The sequence below is a fragment of the Ranitomeya variabilis genome, chromosome 2, assembly GCF_051348905.1.
Source record: "Ranitomeya variabilis isolate aRanVar5 chromosome 2, aRanVar5.hap1, whole genome shotgun sequence".
NCBI lineage: Eukaryota > Metazoa > Chordata > Amphibia > Anura > Dendrobatidae > Ranitomeya > Ranitomeya variabilis.
The window spans coordinates 395,508,997-395,525,464 of record NC_135233.1 but is presented as its reverse complement, the minus strand read 5'-3'; positions in this window follow the sequence as shown (position 1 = coordinate 395,525,464).

The following is a 16,468-nucleotide window of genomic DNA, read 5'->3' as shown; positions in this document are numbered from 1 at the left end:
TCCAGCTAAGTCGGACTTTTGTCCTTGTTAGTTTTTTGCATTTTGTTCCAGTTCACAGCTGCAGTTTCGTTTCTGTGTCTGGAAAGCTCTTGTGATCTGAAATTGCCACTCTGATGTTATGAGTTAATACTAGAGTCTTAAAGTAATTTCAGGATGGTGTATTGATAGGGTTTTCAGCTGACCATGAAAGTACCCTTTCTGTCTTCCTGCTATCTAGTAAGCGGACCTCGATTTTGCTAAACCTATTTTCATACTACGTTTGTCATTTTCATCTTAAATCACCGCCAATATATGTGGGGGCCTCTGTCTGCCTTTCGGGGAAATTTCTCTAGAGGTGAGCCAGGACTATATTTTCCTCTGCCAGGATTAGTTAGTCCTCCGGCCGGCGCTGGGCGTCTAGGGATAAAACGCAGGCTACGCTACCCGGCTACTGTTAGTTGTGCGGCAGGTTTAGTTCATGGTCAGTTTAAGTTTCCATCCTTCCAAGAGCTAGTTCCTATGTATGCTGGGCTATGTTCTCTTGCCATTGAGAACCATAACAGTTTGACCGGCCCACAAAGGGTTAAATTAATTGGCAGAGAAAGGAGAGAAAAAAGAAGTCTGCTAAAAATTTTTTTATTTTTTTTTCCTTCAGTTCTGAGTGTGCTTTCAATTGAATCACTTGCAAGTCTGCCTATATTGCAGCCTTCCTCTCTCTCTCTCCTTCTAATCCTGGAATGGCTCTGTGTTCACCTGTTTAAAATGGATATTCAGAGTTTAGCTGCAGGTTTGAATAATCTCACCACGAAAGTTCAAAATTTACAAGATTTTGTTGTTCATGTTCCTATATCTGAACCTAGAATTCCTTTGCCTGAATTTTTCTCGGGGAATAGATCTTGCTTTCAAAATTTCAAAAATAATTGCAAGTTGTTTTTGTCCCTGAAATCTCGCTCTGCTGGAGATCCTGCTCAGCAGGTCAGGATTGTGATTTCCTTGCTCCGGGGCGACCCTCAAGATTGGGCTTTTGCATTGGCTCCAGGGGATCCTGCGTTGCTCAATGTGGATGCGTTTTTTCTGGCCTTGGGGTTGCTTTATGAGGAACCTCATTTAGAGCTTCAGGCGGAAAAAGCCTTGATGTCCCTATCTCAGGGGCAAGATGAAGTTGAAATATACTGCCAAAAATTCCGTAAATGGTCTGTGCTTACTCAGTGGAATGAGTGCGCCCTGGCGGCGAATTTCAGAGAGGGTCTCTCTGATGCCGTTAAGGATGTTATGGTGGGGTTCCCTGTGCCTGCGGGTCTGAATGAGTCCATGACAATGGCTATCCAGATCGATAGACGTCTGCGGGAGCGCAAACCTGTGCACCATTTGGCGGTGTCTACTGAGAAGACGCCAGAGAATATGCAATGTGATAGAATTCTGTCCAGAAGCGAACGGCAGAATTTTAGACGAAAAAATGGGTTGTGCTTTTATTGTGGTGATTCAACTCATGTTATATCAGCATGCTCTAAGCGTACTAAGAAGCTTGATAAGTCAGTTTCAATTGGCACTTTTCAGTCTAAGTTTATTCTATCTGTGACCCTGATTTGTTCTTTATCATCTATTACCGCGGATGCCTATGTCGACTCTGGCGCCGCTTTGAGTCTTATGGATTGGTCCTTTGCCAAACGCTGTGGGTATGATTTAGAGCCTCTTGAAACTCCTATACCTCTGAAGGGGATTGACTCCACCCCATTGGCTAGTAATAAACCACAATACTGGACACAAGTAACTATGCGAATTAATCCGGATCATCAGGAGATTGTTCGCTTTCTTGTGCTGTATAATCTACATGATGTGTTGGTGCTTGGATTGCCATGGCTGCAATCTCATAACCCAGTCCTCGACTGGAACGCTATGTCTGTGTTAAGCTGGGGATGTAAGAGGTTGCATCAGATTTGGGGGCAGGTGGTGGACAATTTGAAGTTGTCCCAGGAGAAGACTCAGCTTTTTGCCAACCGCCGGCGTCGGGTTGGTCCTCGGCTTTGTGTCGGGGACTTGGTGTGGTTGTCTTCTCGTTTTGTCCCTATGAGGGTTTCTTCTCCTAAGTTTAAGCCTCGGTTCATCGGCCCGTACAAGATATTGGAGATTCTTAACCCTGTGTCCTTCCGTTTGGACCTCCCTGCATCTTTTTCTATTCATAATGTTTTTCATCGGTCATTGTTGCGCAGGTATGAGGTACCGGTTGTGCCTTCCGTTGAGCCTCCTGCTCCGGTGTTGGTTGAGGGCGAGTTGGAGTACATTGTGGAAAAAATCTTGGACTCCCGTGTTTCCAGACGGAAACTCCAGTATCTGGTCAAATGGAAGGGATACGGTCAGGAGGATAATTCTTGGGTGACTGCCTCTGATGTTCATGCCTCCGATCTGGTCCGTGCCTTTCATAGGGCTCATCCTGATCGCCCTGGTGGTTCTGGTGAGGGTTCGGTGCCCCCTCCTTGAGGGGGGGGTACTGTTGTGAAATTGGATTTTGGGCTCCCCCGGTGGCCACTGGTGGAATTGAACTTGTGTGCATCATCCCCTCTGTTCACCTGTTCCCATCAGGATGTGGGAGTCGCTATTTAACCTTGCTCCTCTGTCACTTCCATGCCAGTCAACATTGTAATCAGAAGCCTTTCTGTGCATGTTCCTGCTACCAGACAACTTCCAGCTAAGTCGGACTTTTGTCCTTGTTTGTTTTTTGCATTTTGTTCCAGTTCACAGCTACAGTTTCGTTTCTGTGTCTGGAAAGCTCTTGTGATCTGAAATTGCCACTCTGATGTTATGAGTTAATACTAGAGTCTTAAAGTAATTTCAGGATGGTGTATTGATAGGGTTTTCAGCTGACCATGAAAGTACCCTTTCTGTCTTCCTGCTATCTAGTAAGCGGACCTCGATTTTGCTAAACCTATTTTCATACTACGTTTGTCATTTTCATCTTAAATCACCGCCAATATATGTGGGGGCCTCTGTCTGCCTTTCGGGGAAATTTCTCTAGAGGTGAGCCAGGACTATATTTTCCTCTGCCAGGATTAGTTAGTCCTCCGGCCGGCGCTGGGCGTCTAGGGATAAAACGCAGGCTACGCTACCCGGCTACTGTTAGTTGTGCGGCAGGTTTAGTTCATGGTCAGTTTAAGTTTCCATCCTTCCAAGAGCTAGTTCCTATGTATGCTGGGCTATGTTCTCTTGCCATTGAGAACCATAACACCCCACTGTACATGCATACATACTACACACATACTACATACATACAACATACATACAACATACTACATACCTACTACATACATACATACTACATACATACTACATACATAATACATGCATACTACATACATACAACATACTACATACATACTACATACATACTACATACACACAACATACATTCTACATACATACTGCATACATACAGCATACATACAACATACTACATACATACTACATACAACATACTACATACATACTACATACATACTACATACAATACATTCATACATTACATACAATACATTCATACATTACAAACAATACATACATACAGACATACAGTGCATATAACATAGAGTGCATACCATCACTTGTCACTTTGTTCCCCAAAGCCAGTGTCATCTGTAAAAAACATTAAAATAACAAACAACCAATATACTCCCTGATCCGCAGAAATCCAAGAGTGTTCCACGATGATCTCCCGTGGAGAACAGCAGCATCAGCTGATGCGATTGCTCTCTAGGGGCTCCAGGAATACAATGACGGGAGGAAGGTATCCTTCCGCACTGTATTCCTCCGCCGCTGTAAAAAAATAGTCCCTAGTCTCACTTTTGGCATTCCTGTGTGAGAAATTTCCCATGCAGCCATTGCCATAAAGTTAGACTCTGAACTATAGTAACCTCTCAGTGATGCACTGCAGGAGCCATTGTCTCCTGTCAGTGTGTCACTGAAGGTCCTATAGAGCAGTGACATCACCCGATGTCACTATTCTATAGGGGAGATCATCGTGGGACACTCGTTATTAATTTGACTACGGCAGACAGGTAGTATACGGTTTATTATATTACGTTTTTTTGCAGGCGCTGAAGTATTTTATATTTTATAGCCAGAAAGGCTACCAGGCAGGCTGATATTCATAGCCTTGAAAGGGGCCATGGATAGTGCCCCCCCCGACTACAAATACCAGTCCGCAGCCACCCCAGAAATGGCGCATCTGTAAGATGCGCCAATTCCGGCACTTAGCCCCTCTCTTCCCACTCCCGTGTAGCGCTGGGATAAGGGGTAAGAAGGGGTTAATGTCACCTTGCTATTGTAAGGTGACATTAAGCCCGGTTAATAATGGAGACGTGTCAACAAGACGCCTATCCATTATTAATCGTATGTTGTATGTATGTATGTAGTATGTATGTAGTATGTATGTTGTATGTATGCTGTATGTATGTTGTATGTATGTAGTATGTTGCATGTATGTATGTAGTATGTATGTAGTATGTATGTTGTATGCATGTTGTATGTATGTAGAATGTATGTAGTATGTTGTATGTATGCATGTAGTATGCATGTAGTATGTATGTTGCATGTATATGTAGTATGTATGTAGTATGTTGTACATATGTTGTATGTATGTATGTAGTATATAGTATGTTGTATGTATGTTGTATGTATGTTTTATGTTGTATGTATGTAGTATGTTGTATGTATGTAGTATGTATATAGTATGTATGTAGTATGTATGTAGTATGTATGTAGTATGTATGTATGTATGTAGTATGTATGTTTGTGTTTTTTTTACATTCAACACATTAGCCGGATGATGGGAAAACTACTGTCCCATCATTGGCTACTGTGTCAATCACTGTCATTGTAGCAGGCATAGCCTGATGGGACTTGTAGTCGCATCGGACGATGCCTGCACACAAACACAAAGACCCCCGAGAGGCCCGTACAGACCCCCGGCAGGCCGTACAGACCCCCGGCAGGCCACACAAACCCCCGGCAGGCCGCACAGACCCCCACCAGGCCCATACAGACCCCCGGCAGGCCCGCACAGAGCCCCCACAGTCCCACACAGACACGCAGTCTCCGCCCACGCACTGCCCACACTCTTCCCCCCTCCGGAACAGGATGTACAAGGAAAGAAAGGGCTTATTTTCATTCCGATATTTGTGTCCCATTGACTTGCATTGGTTTCCAGTATCGGCGATATCCGATATTTTTTGGATATCGGCCGATCCAATCCGATCCCGATTTTTCCCGATATCGGAAGGTATCGCTCCACACTACTCAAGACTGATCATCAACAAACATGACAGTACCAAGAGCAATATTACTATTGATAGTGAAATATACAGTTAGGTCAAGCTGTGCTGAAGCAGACAGCTGTGGGCCGGTATTCTCAGACTGGTAAGGGGCCATGGGTATTGTCCACCCCCAACCTAAAAAATAGCAGCCTGCAGCCGGTGCACAGTGCACTCCCAGCCTTGTGAATTGTGCCCGTCCAGCCTGGTGCACAGTGCATTTCCAGCCTTTTGTATTGTGCCCATCCAGCCTGGTGCACAGTGCCCACCCAGCCTGGTTCACAGTCCACTTACAGAGTGCTGTATAGTGCCCGTACAGCCTACTTCACTTCCAGCGTGGTGTATACTGCCCATAATAAATATGAGGAGAGCATCAAATAAGGTACATGGTCGTGGTGCTCCTGGTGGTGATGGTGGAGCTGCTGCAGGGAGAGGCCGTGGTCGTTTGGTGCATGCTACTTGCCCAATTGAAACACCTTCCTCTGGTGCACACAGGCACCAGGACATTCGGCATCTTTTTGTAGGCTGGCAAAATGGTGAGGTTACAAGATGCTGAAAAGGTTGCAGATTAGATGGTTGACAAAGGTTACAGTTCCTTGGCATTATCTTCCACACGCTCCTCTACAGAAAACACAGATTTGTCACCTGATGACCATGGTCATCATTTTTCCACTTCAACCCCAGCCAAACTGTCTGAGCCCAAAGTCATACAGCAGTCTCTTCTGCTGTTTGATGATTCCGCTGTCTGGAGTTCAGTGGCCAATCCACCTGTCACTGCCCTACAAGTGGAAGAGACTGAGTGCACACTTGTTATGTCGGAGGATGAATATATGGGAGGGTCAGTGCACACAGTAAGTGGACCACTGCAGCACATCTCTGACTATGAAGGTGCCAACTCCTGCGTCTTTATGCAGTGTAGCGACCGACAAGGAGGTCAGAGGTGCAGAATGGGTGGAAGATGATGTGGGGGATGATGAGTTTCTGGACCCCACATGGATCGAAGGCCATCACGGTGACTTTCTCTGTTTGGAGGAAGAAGAGGTGGTCATGCTGCTGCAGCAGCACAGCAAAGGAGGGAACAGGGGAAAGCACAATACATTAGCTGCTACTTCCCACCATGCCAAGGAAATGAGCACACCAAAACCAGCTTAAAGGAGCTCCCTGGTGTCGTATTAATTCAGGCAATGTCCTGAGGAAAAGCAACAGGTGGTTTGCATTCTGTGTCATCAGAGCCTGTATTGAAAAGTAAATCTTCTGAATCTGAGCACCACCTGCATGATGAGGAATGTGAAACTGAAGCACCAGCTCCAGTGGAGTACATATGTTAAAAAGCATGACGGATGTGAGCCTCCTCCTGTTCTCTCTTCTGCTGCGATTTCAGCCTCTTTCACCTGTTCATGATTAACAGAGCCACCTGCCTCCTCACAAAGAGAGGATGTGACCACCACCACCACCAGTGTCACCAAGCATCTCCACACCATCCCATGCAAGTGTGCAAACACCAACCATCCCTCAAACCCTGGAGAGAAAAAGGCAATCCCACCCTAGTGACCCATGAGCCATGGTCCTGAATGCCAGCATTTCAAAATGACTTGCCTTTGAAATTATGCAATTCTGGCTGGTGGAGAATGACAGTTTCCAAAAACTGATGGCAGTGGCTTCCCAACAGTATGTTGTCCCCAGCCGCTACTACTTTTCCAGGTGGCCCATCCCTGCCTTGCTTAAACATGTGATAAAGCCCATATAATAACTGATATGTGGACCAGTAAGCATGACCAGGGATGTTACATCTCCCTAACTGCCCACTGGGTTCATTTAGTGGCTGCTGGGCCAGAGGCGGAAGGTGTTCTACCTCATGTCCTACCACCAGCAAGGATGTTCCTCTGTCCACGTTGCCTCTTCCTCCTACTCCATTTCCTCCAATACTTGATTATCCACTCATAGTAAGACCTGCAACACCAACTTGAGCACAGCCAGGACAGAAAGAAGGCGATTCTGAAACTGGTCTGTTTGGGGGACAGATCCCTCACCAATCAAGAGCTGTGGATGGGGATCAAGATCAGAAATGAGTGGATGTTGCCTCTGCACCTTAAGCCCGGCCTGGTGGTGTGCAATAACAGGCAAAATCTGGTAGCATCTGTGGGCCTAGCAGAACTGACACACGTACCTTGCCTGGCACATGTGCTCAATTTGGTCATGCAGGCCTTCCTCAAAAATTACCCAGATATGTCCGATCTGCTGGTGGAAGTGCGGGCAGTGTGTGCGCACGTTCAGCGTTCTCACCGTGCTGCTGCCGCCTGCCTGATTTGTGGTGCCACTTCTGTCTTCCTGCTCACCGCCTCATATGTGATGTTATCAACTAGGTGGAACTAGGCACCCGTCGATGTGGGGTGGACACAGCTGTTAACCTGCATCCTTACCTGTCTCCTCTACCTCCTTTGCAGGTAATCTATTAGGAAAAACATAGGTTATCTGGTCTTCACTTGAAATGTATTTGTATTGAGACGAGTCCATGGTAGGCACATCAGGAGTGCTCTGGCTTCCCTTGTATCTAGATCTCATACTATTGGTATGATGTGATCTGAGTACAGGACACAATTTATTATGGTATTTGTGGACCATTTGATCTACACCTACTGTATATATTGTAGTGTCCAGTTTATCCCCTCATCATTCCTCTAATACCTTATGGGGAACCATAATCCTTAAAATAGGCAGATGGGTCTATAGGGATTAGGAGTGCACTCTGCAGTTTTTTGATTTACAACCCTCATAACTCGCTATGGCTATTTCGATTTGCTTAGCTATGGGCATTCCTCTTTAGTTCTGATATATAATATACTACATAGCATCAACTGCTTTCATCTATAAGAACTATTGTTTATGCTTGCTGTGTCGCTCCCCTTTTCTTTGCAGGCTTTTTGCCCTGTCTGTTCTATTGTTCTGTCTATTATCCTTATCTTCAAGAAAATATAATAATTTTTAATTTGGGTATCTCTTTTTGGCCGATGGCTACAGTCATCTTTGGACTATAACGTGTGATCTATATTGAAGTGCTCACTACGTTTTGTTGGTCGGGACATATTGTAGTAATGTATACATAGTGTAGCAGTATATATACTACAATACTGTTGCCTATGTATATGGGTATATACAGTTGTGTGAAAAAGTGTTCACCCCTTCCTGATTTCCTATTGTTTTGCATGTTTGACACACTTATATGTTTCAGATCACCAAAGAAATGTAAATATTAGGCAAAGATAACAGAAGTAATCACAAAATGCAGTTTTTAAATGCAGGTCTTTATTATTAAGAGAAAAATAAATCCAAACCTACATAGCCCTGTGTGAAAAAGTGATAGCCCCTTCCCCACATTAAAATGTAAATTAACTGTAAGCTATGACATCTTTGGGAAGCTGAGTTCAAATTCCATAGCCACACCCAGGCCTGATTACTTCTAGACCAGTTCTCAATCAAGAAATCACTTAAATAGAAACTGCCTGACCAAGTGAAGTAGACCAAAAGATCCACAAAATTAAGACATCATGCTGTGATCCAAAGAAATTCTGGAACAAATTAGAAACAAAGTAATTGAGATCTATCAGCATGGAAAAGGTTATAAAGCCATTTCTAAAGCTTTGGGATTCCACCGAACTACAGTGAGATCCAATATTCGCAAATGGCAAAAACATGGAACAGTGGAGAACCGTCCCAGGACAATTGGCCTACCGAAATTACCCCAAGAGCGCAGCGACAACTCATCCAAAAGTCACAAAAGACCCTACAACAACATCCTCACTTGCCTCAGTTAAGGTGAGTGTTCATGGCTCCACTATAAGAAAGAGACTGAGCAAAAATGTCCGGCATGGCAAAGCTCGAAGATGAAAGCCATTGCTGAGCAATAAGAACACAAATGCTCGTCTCAGTTTTGCCAGGAAACATCTTGATGATCCCCAAGACTTTTATGAGAATATTCTGTAGACCAACGAGACAACATTTGAACTCTTTGAAAGGTGTATGTCCCATTACATTTGGTGTGAAAGTAACACAGCATTTCAGAAAAAAAACATCAAACCATCAGTAAAATATGGTGGTGGTAGTGTGATGGCCTGGGTCTATTTTGCGGATTCAGGACCTGGAAGACTTGCTATGGTAAATGGAACCATGAATTCTGCTGTCTACCAAAAAATCCTGAAGGAGAATATGCGGCCATCTGTTTGTGACCTCAAGGTAAAGCATACTTGGATTATGCAGCAGGACAATGATCCAAAACACACAAACAAGTCCACCTCTGAATAGCCTACGTAAAACAAAGTTAAGACTTTGGAGTGGCCTAGTCAAAATCCTAAGCTTACTCTGATTGAGATGCTGTGGCAAGATCTTAAAAAGGTGGTTCTTGATCAGAAACCCTCCAATTTGTCTGAGTTTTGACAATTCTCCAAAGATGAGTAAATTCCTCCAGAGTGTTGGAAAAGACTCATTGCCAGTTATGGCCAAAGCTTGATTGCAGTTGTTGACTTTCATTTATCAACTGGATTTTTTGATTACTTGTCTTATCTTTGTTTAATATTTACATTTATTTGGTGAACTGAAACATTTAAGTGTGACAGACATGCCAAAGTATAAGAAACAGGAAGGGAGGTAACACATTTTCACGCAACTGTATAATATAATACTGCCCCCTATCCATTTGCTTTGAATTTCTCTTCATTTATTTCCTGAGCTAAACTCCATAAATTCTAGCAAACAGATAATAACTTGGATTTTTCTGGATGATAAAATATGTCACTTTCTTTAATTATCTTATTATTTGTTCCAACAAAACATCTGAAGCTACGTCCCCCTGATACATGGACAAACTCGCAAATTCTATAGACTCCAGTCTAACCTTAATTATTGAAGGATTTAGCAGACACTGCAGTGCAAAACTTTTGCTTAGTCAGATTTATTCCAAATTGCTGGGATAAGAAAATACCCTCGAAATTACAAAACGCCACTTTTGGGAACTCAGGTTTTTTTTTTCCTTCGCTTCTTAATTAGCATCCAGCATAACGGTTCAATAAGGCTTTTAATGTTTAAGTAGTTTTGATAATATTAATAAAAATATCTTCTGTGCACAAGTGATGACACAATCTGAATTTCCGTATGCCCGTCAGCATTATTTTCCGCTTTAAGTCGGAAAGCATTTTATTGTTTGGTTCCCTAGGACATATAAAGCTTACTTTAATCATTAAGCATAATTTCAGCTTTATGGAGTGCTCATTAACTTCATATTTAGATTTATTTTTTAGTATTTTTTAATTTTATTTTTAAATGCCTTTCAGCTGATAAATGAGAAGCGAATCTCAAGTTCCGTGGCTGTTCGAAGATAATCAGATTCTTTATTGTGCCGTTTATTTTGGCCGAGTATTTTTGGTTATAGGCTCAGCACAATTTCCCGTTCTTATAGTGGTTGAGAATGCTTCATCGGACATTTGGGTTAGAAACTTGCATCGTTGTTGTTTGCACTGCCAAAACCTTTCAGCCTTCTGCATCCTAAAAAAAATCATCCTCACAACTTGTAGAAATACTGAATTACATAGCACCTCGGAGACGACATTCTCTGCCTTTAGCAATCAGCATAACTTATCCTCCTGCAACCGGTGAAGAAAAAAGAAGAATCTTAATATTTGTATGTATTCGCTGTGGATAACTTACGTCGGAAACTTTTCTGTTTGGTTATTTTGCACTAACATCACATAAAACAAAAGTTGCAAGATTAAAGTTTTTTTTTAATTTTACATTTTGATATTTTTTGCTAATTAACATGGACACAGTTCAGCCATTATAATACTTGGCAGTTGTATAGGTGTGTTGAAGAATTTATTTATTGAGTGAAGAATTTCCAGAAATAAATGAGACGTTTCGGTCAATACCTGACCTTCATCAGTCATCTGGATAGAGGAGATCTGTGTGGCAGCGCGCTGAGTGGAAGTCTACAGTGTCCACGGCTAAGACAGGAAGTTATTCTTCATTGTCGTAATGTAGCAAAAAGTATATATTTTAAGACAAGCAATTGTATTGAGAATAAAAAGATACATTTATTAAAAAAGAAAATTATTCAACAATATGTAAGGGTAGTACAATTACAAAATGTTACCATATTTATCTTATCTCTCAATGATAATAAACAAAAATAATTTTATTTATATAGCGCCAAAAGAAAAAAGACAAGGCGCCCCCAATGTGTCACACTGTTTAAAAAACACACATACAATCCTTTGTAGGGAATGTGCTCACCTATTGAAGTTGTGAAACTAGGTCACAACTCCCAAGAAGGCATAATCGTAGCAGCAGGTCTCCACAAGAATCCAAAAGGATGCTGGAGGTAATAGTCTTAGGCGAACTGAAGACCGCGCACACGAGGTAGATTTAAGGTGGTTTATTGAAGCCTACGCGTTTCAAGAGCTATCTTGCTCTCTTCTTCAGGGCATATCTTATGCCCTGAAGAAGAGAGCAAGATAGCTCTTGAAACGCGTAGGCTTCAATAAACCACCTTAAATCTACCTCGTGTGCGCGGTCTTCAGTTCGCCTAAGACTATTTATATAGCGCCAACATATTCTGCAGCACTTTACAAATAAGCAGACCCACCCGACGCGTTTTCCCCAGGAGAGAGACCAGGGATCATCAGGGGAAGAAAAGAGGGTTTTTTATATGGGGGGGAACTATAATAGATTGTGTCCCATATTGACCGCTTGTAATAAAACCCTCTTTTCTTCCCCTGATGAACCCTGGCCTATCTCCTGGGGAAAACGTGTCGGGATGGGTCTGCATAACACTACTAGACGATGAGTACATCTTTAATTCCTTCTTTGACCACTGCCATTTTGTTTATTACTTGTCTGCATCAATTTTCATGTTTGCCTGATGGGTCCTCTCTCATTTATACTGTTTTTAACAATGACTGAAGAAGGGAGGTCCAATTTTTGATTAATGGAGATGTTGAAAAAAATAAGAGTTTGCTATCTAAACTATTATCTATTTTGTACATCGTACATAAATCTCTCATATATGGCTTCTGTTATGGTTCCCAATGGCAGGGGAACATCAGGAGCATAGAAAAACGTACAAGCTCTCGGGTGATGGAAACTAGAGCTGACCGCGATGCTAAACCTATACACACAAATAATAGTAGCCAGGGAACGTACCTACGTTTTCGCTAGACGTCTCGCACCAGCCGGAGAACTAACTACCCCTGGTAGAAGAAACACAGTCCTGGCTTGCCTCCAGAGAAAGTCCCCACAGGAGATAGTAGCCCCCCACATATAATAACGGTGAGTTCAGATGAAAAGACACACGTAGTATGAAAGCAGATTTAGCACAGCGAGGCCCACTAACTAGATAGCAGAAAGATACAATAGTGGACTTCGCGGTCAGCTACAAAACCCTATCAAATACCATCCTGAAATTACCTTAAACTCATGTGCCAACTCATGACACCGGAGTGGTAATTTCAGCCCACAAGAGCTTCCAGCTGCAGAGAATCACATAACTGCAAACTGGACAAAACATGCAAAAATAGACTAAGGACAGAATAGTCCAACTTAGCTGATCAGCAGACTGGGAGCAGGAACATGCAACAGAATGACTCTGGTTACATTGATGGCCGGCACTAGAATGACTGAGGAGCAAGGCTAAATAGGAACTCCCACATCCTGATAGAAACAGGTGAACTGAAAAAGCAAAGCTCACAAGACACCAGTACCACAAGTGACCACCGGGGGAGCCCAATAACCGAATCACAACAGGCTTCATGATATATTTAAATGGTCTTTCTTTATCTCACATTTTGAATACAATTTACGTATATATAGAGACCATATATAGACCATTGATACATACTATATGTTTGCACTTTACTGCACTGTAGCACTTTATTGTTATTGGTGTTGGTGATGTTTTTTCTGTTAGTTCCACCTCTAGGGTCAAAAGGGAGAGCAGACGTTGAGTGGGGGCACCATGTCGAACCTAGCGGGCCAACCTCCGCAAAAAGGTAGGGTAAGGAAGGGAAAGTACACAACCTCTCCCCTAGTTCATTCTATCCTTCTAATATATAATTGCCTAGAATACTACTTCCTGCAATTTGTGCCAACTTCTGTGGCTTTGTCCGGAGCTATTGTCCGGAGATAATGTCCGGAGCTAATGTCCGGAGCTAATGTCCGGAGCTAATGTCCGGAGATAAGTGACGTCACCAGTGTCCTACACCCAGGCAGAGCACAGGGGCCCCAGGCAGCATATGGGGCCCCAGGCAGAGCACAGTGGCCCCAGGCAGAGCACAGGGGCCCCAGGCAGCATATGGGGCCCCAGGCAGAGCACAGTGGTCCCAGGCAGAGCACAGGGGCCCCAGGCAGCCTATGGGGCCCCAGGCAGAGCACAGTGGCCCCAGGCAGAGCACAGGGGCCCCAGGCAGCATATGGGGCCCCAGGCAGAGCACAGGGGCCCCAGGCAGCATATGGGGCCCCAGGCAGAGCACAGTGGCCCCAGGCAGAGCACAGGGGCCCCAGGCAGAACATGGGGCCCCAGGCAGAGCACAGGGGCCCCAGGCAGCATATGGGGCCCCAGGCAGAGCACAGGGGCCCCAGGCAGAGCACAGGGGCCCCAGGCAGCATATGGGGCCCCAGGCAGAGCACAGGGGCCCCAGGCAGAGCACAGGGGCCCCAGGCAGAGCACAGGGGCCCCAGGCAGAACATGGGGCCCCAGGCAGAGCACAGTGGCCCCAGGCAGAGCACAGGGGCCCCAGGCAGAACATGGGGCCCCAGGCAGAGCACAGGGGCCCCAGGCAGAGCACAGGGGCCCCAGGCAGCATATGGGGCCCCAGGCAGAGCACAGGGGCCCCAGGCAGCATATGGGGCCCCAGGCAGAGCACAGGGGCCCCAGGCAGAGCACACACCAATTCGGAGGCCGAGGGGCCCCGCCAACCAAATCGGAGGCCGAGGGGCCCCGCCAACCAAATCGGAGGCCGAGGAGCCCCGCCCACCAAATCGAAGGCTGAGCGGCCCTGCCCACCAAAGCGGAGGCCGAGGGGCCCGGCCCCGCCCACCAAAGCGGAGGCCGAGGGTCCCCGCCCCGCCCACCAAAGCGGAGGCCGAGGGTCCCCGCCCACCACATCGGAGGCCGAGGGTCCCCGCCCACCAAATCGGAGGCCGAGGGGCCCCGCCAACCAAATCGGAGGCCGAGGAGCCCCGCCCACCAAATCGAAGGCCGAGGGTCCCCGCCCACCAAATCGGAGGCCGAGGGTCCCCGCCCACCAAAGCAGAGGCCGAGGGGCCCCGCCCACCAAAGCGGAGGCCGAGGGTCCCCGCCCACCAAATCGGAGGCCGAGGGTCCCCACCCACCAAATCGGAGGACGAGGGGCCCCACCAACCAAATCGGAGGCCGAGGAGCCCCGCCCACCAAAAGTAAGTGCGGCCCCAAAAGTAAGTGCGCCCCCGGGTGCAAAGTAAGTGCGCCCCCGGGTGCAAAAGTAAGTGCGCCCCCGGGTGCAAAAGTAAGTGCGCCCGCGGGTGCAAAAGTAAGTGCGCCCCCAGGTGCAAAAGTAAGTGCGCCCCCAGGTGCAAAAGTAAGTGCGCCCCCAGGTGCAAAAGTAAGTGCGCCCCCGGGTGCAAAAGTAAGTGCGCCTCCGGGTGCAAAAGTAAGTGCGCCCCCGGGTACAAAAGTAAGCGCGCCCCCCAGTCCCGTGTGTGAAAAGTGCTGCTGTAAAGCTGGTAGCGCTGTTCAAGCACCATGTATTTCCTTCAGGAAATGCCCATCTAATATATAATTGCCTAGAATACTACTTCCTGCAATTTGTGCCAAGAAAGAACATACCAATATACATAGTTATTGATACATATTATTTATTATTTACATTATTGTTCTTAAGCAAAGAACCGTTGTTGTGGCATTTGCCACAACACGCAAAGTTGTTGTCTGATGTCTTTCATCACTCCCCTCATAAGCATGTTCATGGATCCTGTGTAACTGTACCTTAAATAACAAGAATTGTCAAGAGCTGGTGAGTGCAGCCATTTTTTGTTCTTTCTTACTATTATTTATTAATTGTATTATTCTTACATTTGAATAAATAAAGTATATATGGATTCTAGACTCCCGATTCTTTAGAATCGGGCTGCCATCTAGTATAAGATAAGAATATTTTGCCATTTAAACTCTCTTGACCCTTCTATATGGGTAATTTTACCTTTGTTTGATTAAAAGTTATATTTTAGGAGTATCTTTTCATCCTCTTTGGTTTGCATGTTTATTTATAATTCATAATCCAAGGTTGAGAATAAAACCAATTACAGTTATAACTCATCCCACATATAAGAAGACACACCTCAGAGAAAAAGAATACAAAAATTATGATCTTTGGCATCCAATTATGATGGTTGGGGGAAAAAAAAGGTTTCTTCTTCTTAGAGGGGTTGTCTCCTACTCAGACAACCCCTTGTCCATCACTATATTGCCTCCTTATAAAATAATTGTCTACCAAGGCAAGAGGAAAAGACCAATACAAATAATTGGCGTGCACACCTATAAATAATCAAAAATGCAAAGCTTTATTCATAAACATGGACATACCAAACCCATTGTAAACATTTAAAAGCATATACAGTAAACCAAACACAACAATCATCCAACACCCCTGGTACTGTGTTAAATGCCTAAGTGGCTGTATATTCTGAAAGGAGCAATAGAAATTGTTTTTGACCCTGGACAGGTTCATACATAAAGCACCCTCCATATGAGTATGGGTATAGAGGTCACGTGCAAACATGATATGCATGTTAAGCAGGTGGAGGGAGAAAAGAGGGAATCACCGCAAGAGGCTAGGCAAAATGAGCAGAGCCAAGGAGAGATATTGCTGAGGAGCCATTTAGCTTTTCCAGAGCCTTTGTGCTACCAGTACCGTGGAAGCCCCCTGTATTTCCAATAACAGATGACACACCTGAGTGGGGACTTGCTTTTTTTTAGTGGCTCAAGTTGAAGCTTTTATTAGCAACATTTTACATAAAATTTGGGATCACAGTTATCCAGGGCTCTACGCTGAGCACTTGCTTTGTGGTTTCCATCTAAATCTCTGAGTGATGTGATTCAGATGAAACCCCTGAGGGATACATTCACTATAATGAGGAAGCAGAGTTACTCTGGACTCCATCTGGCC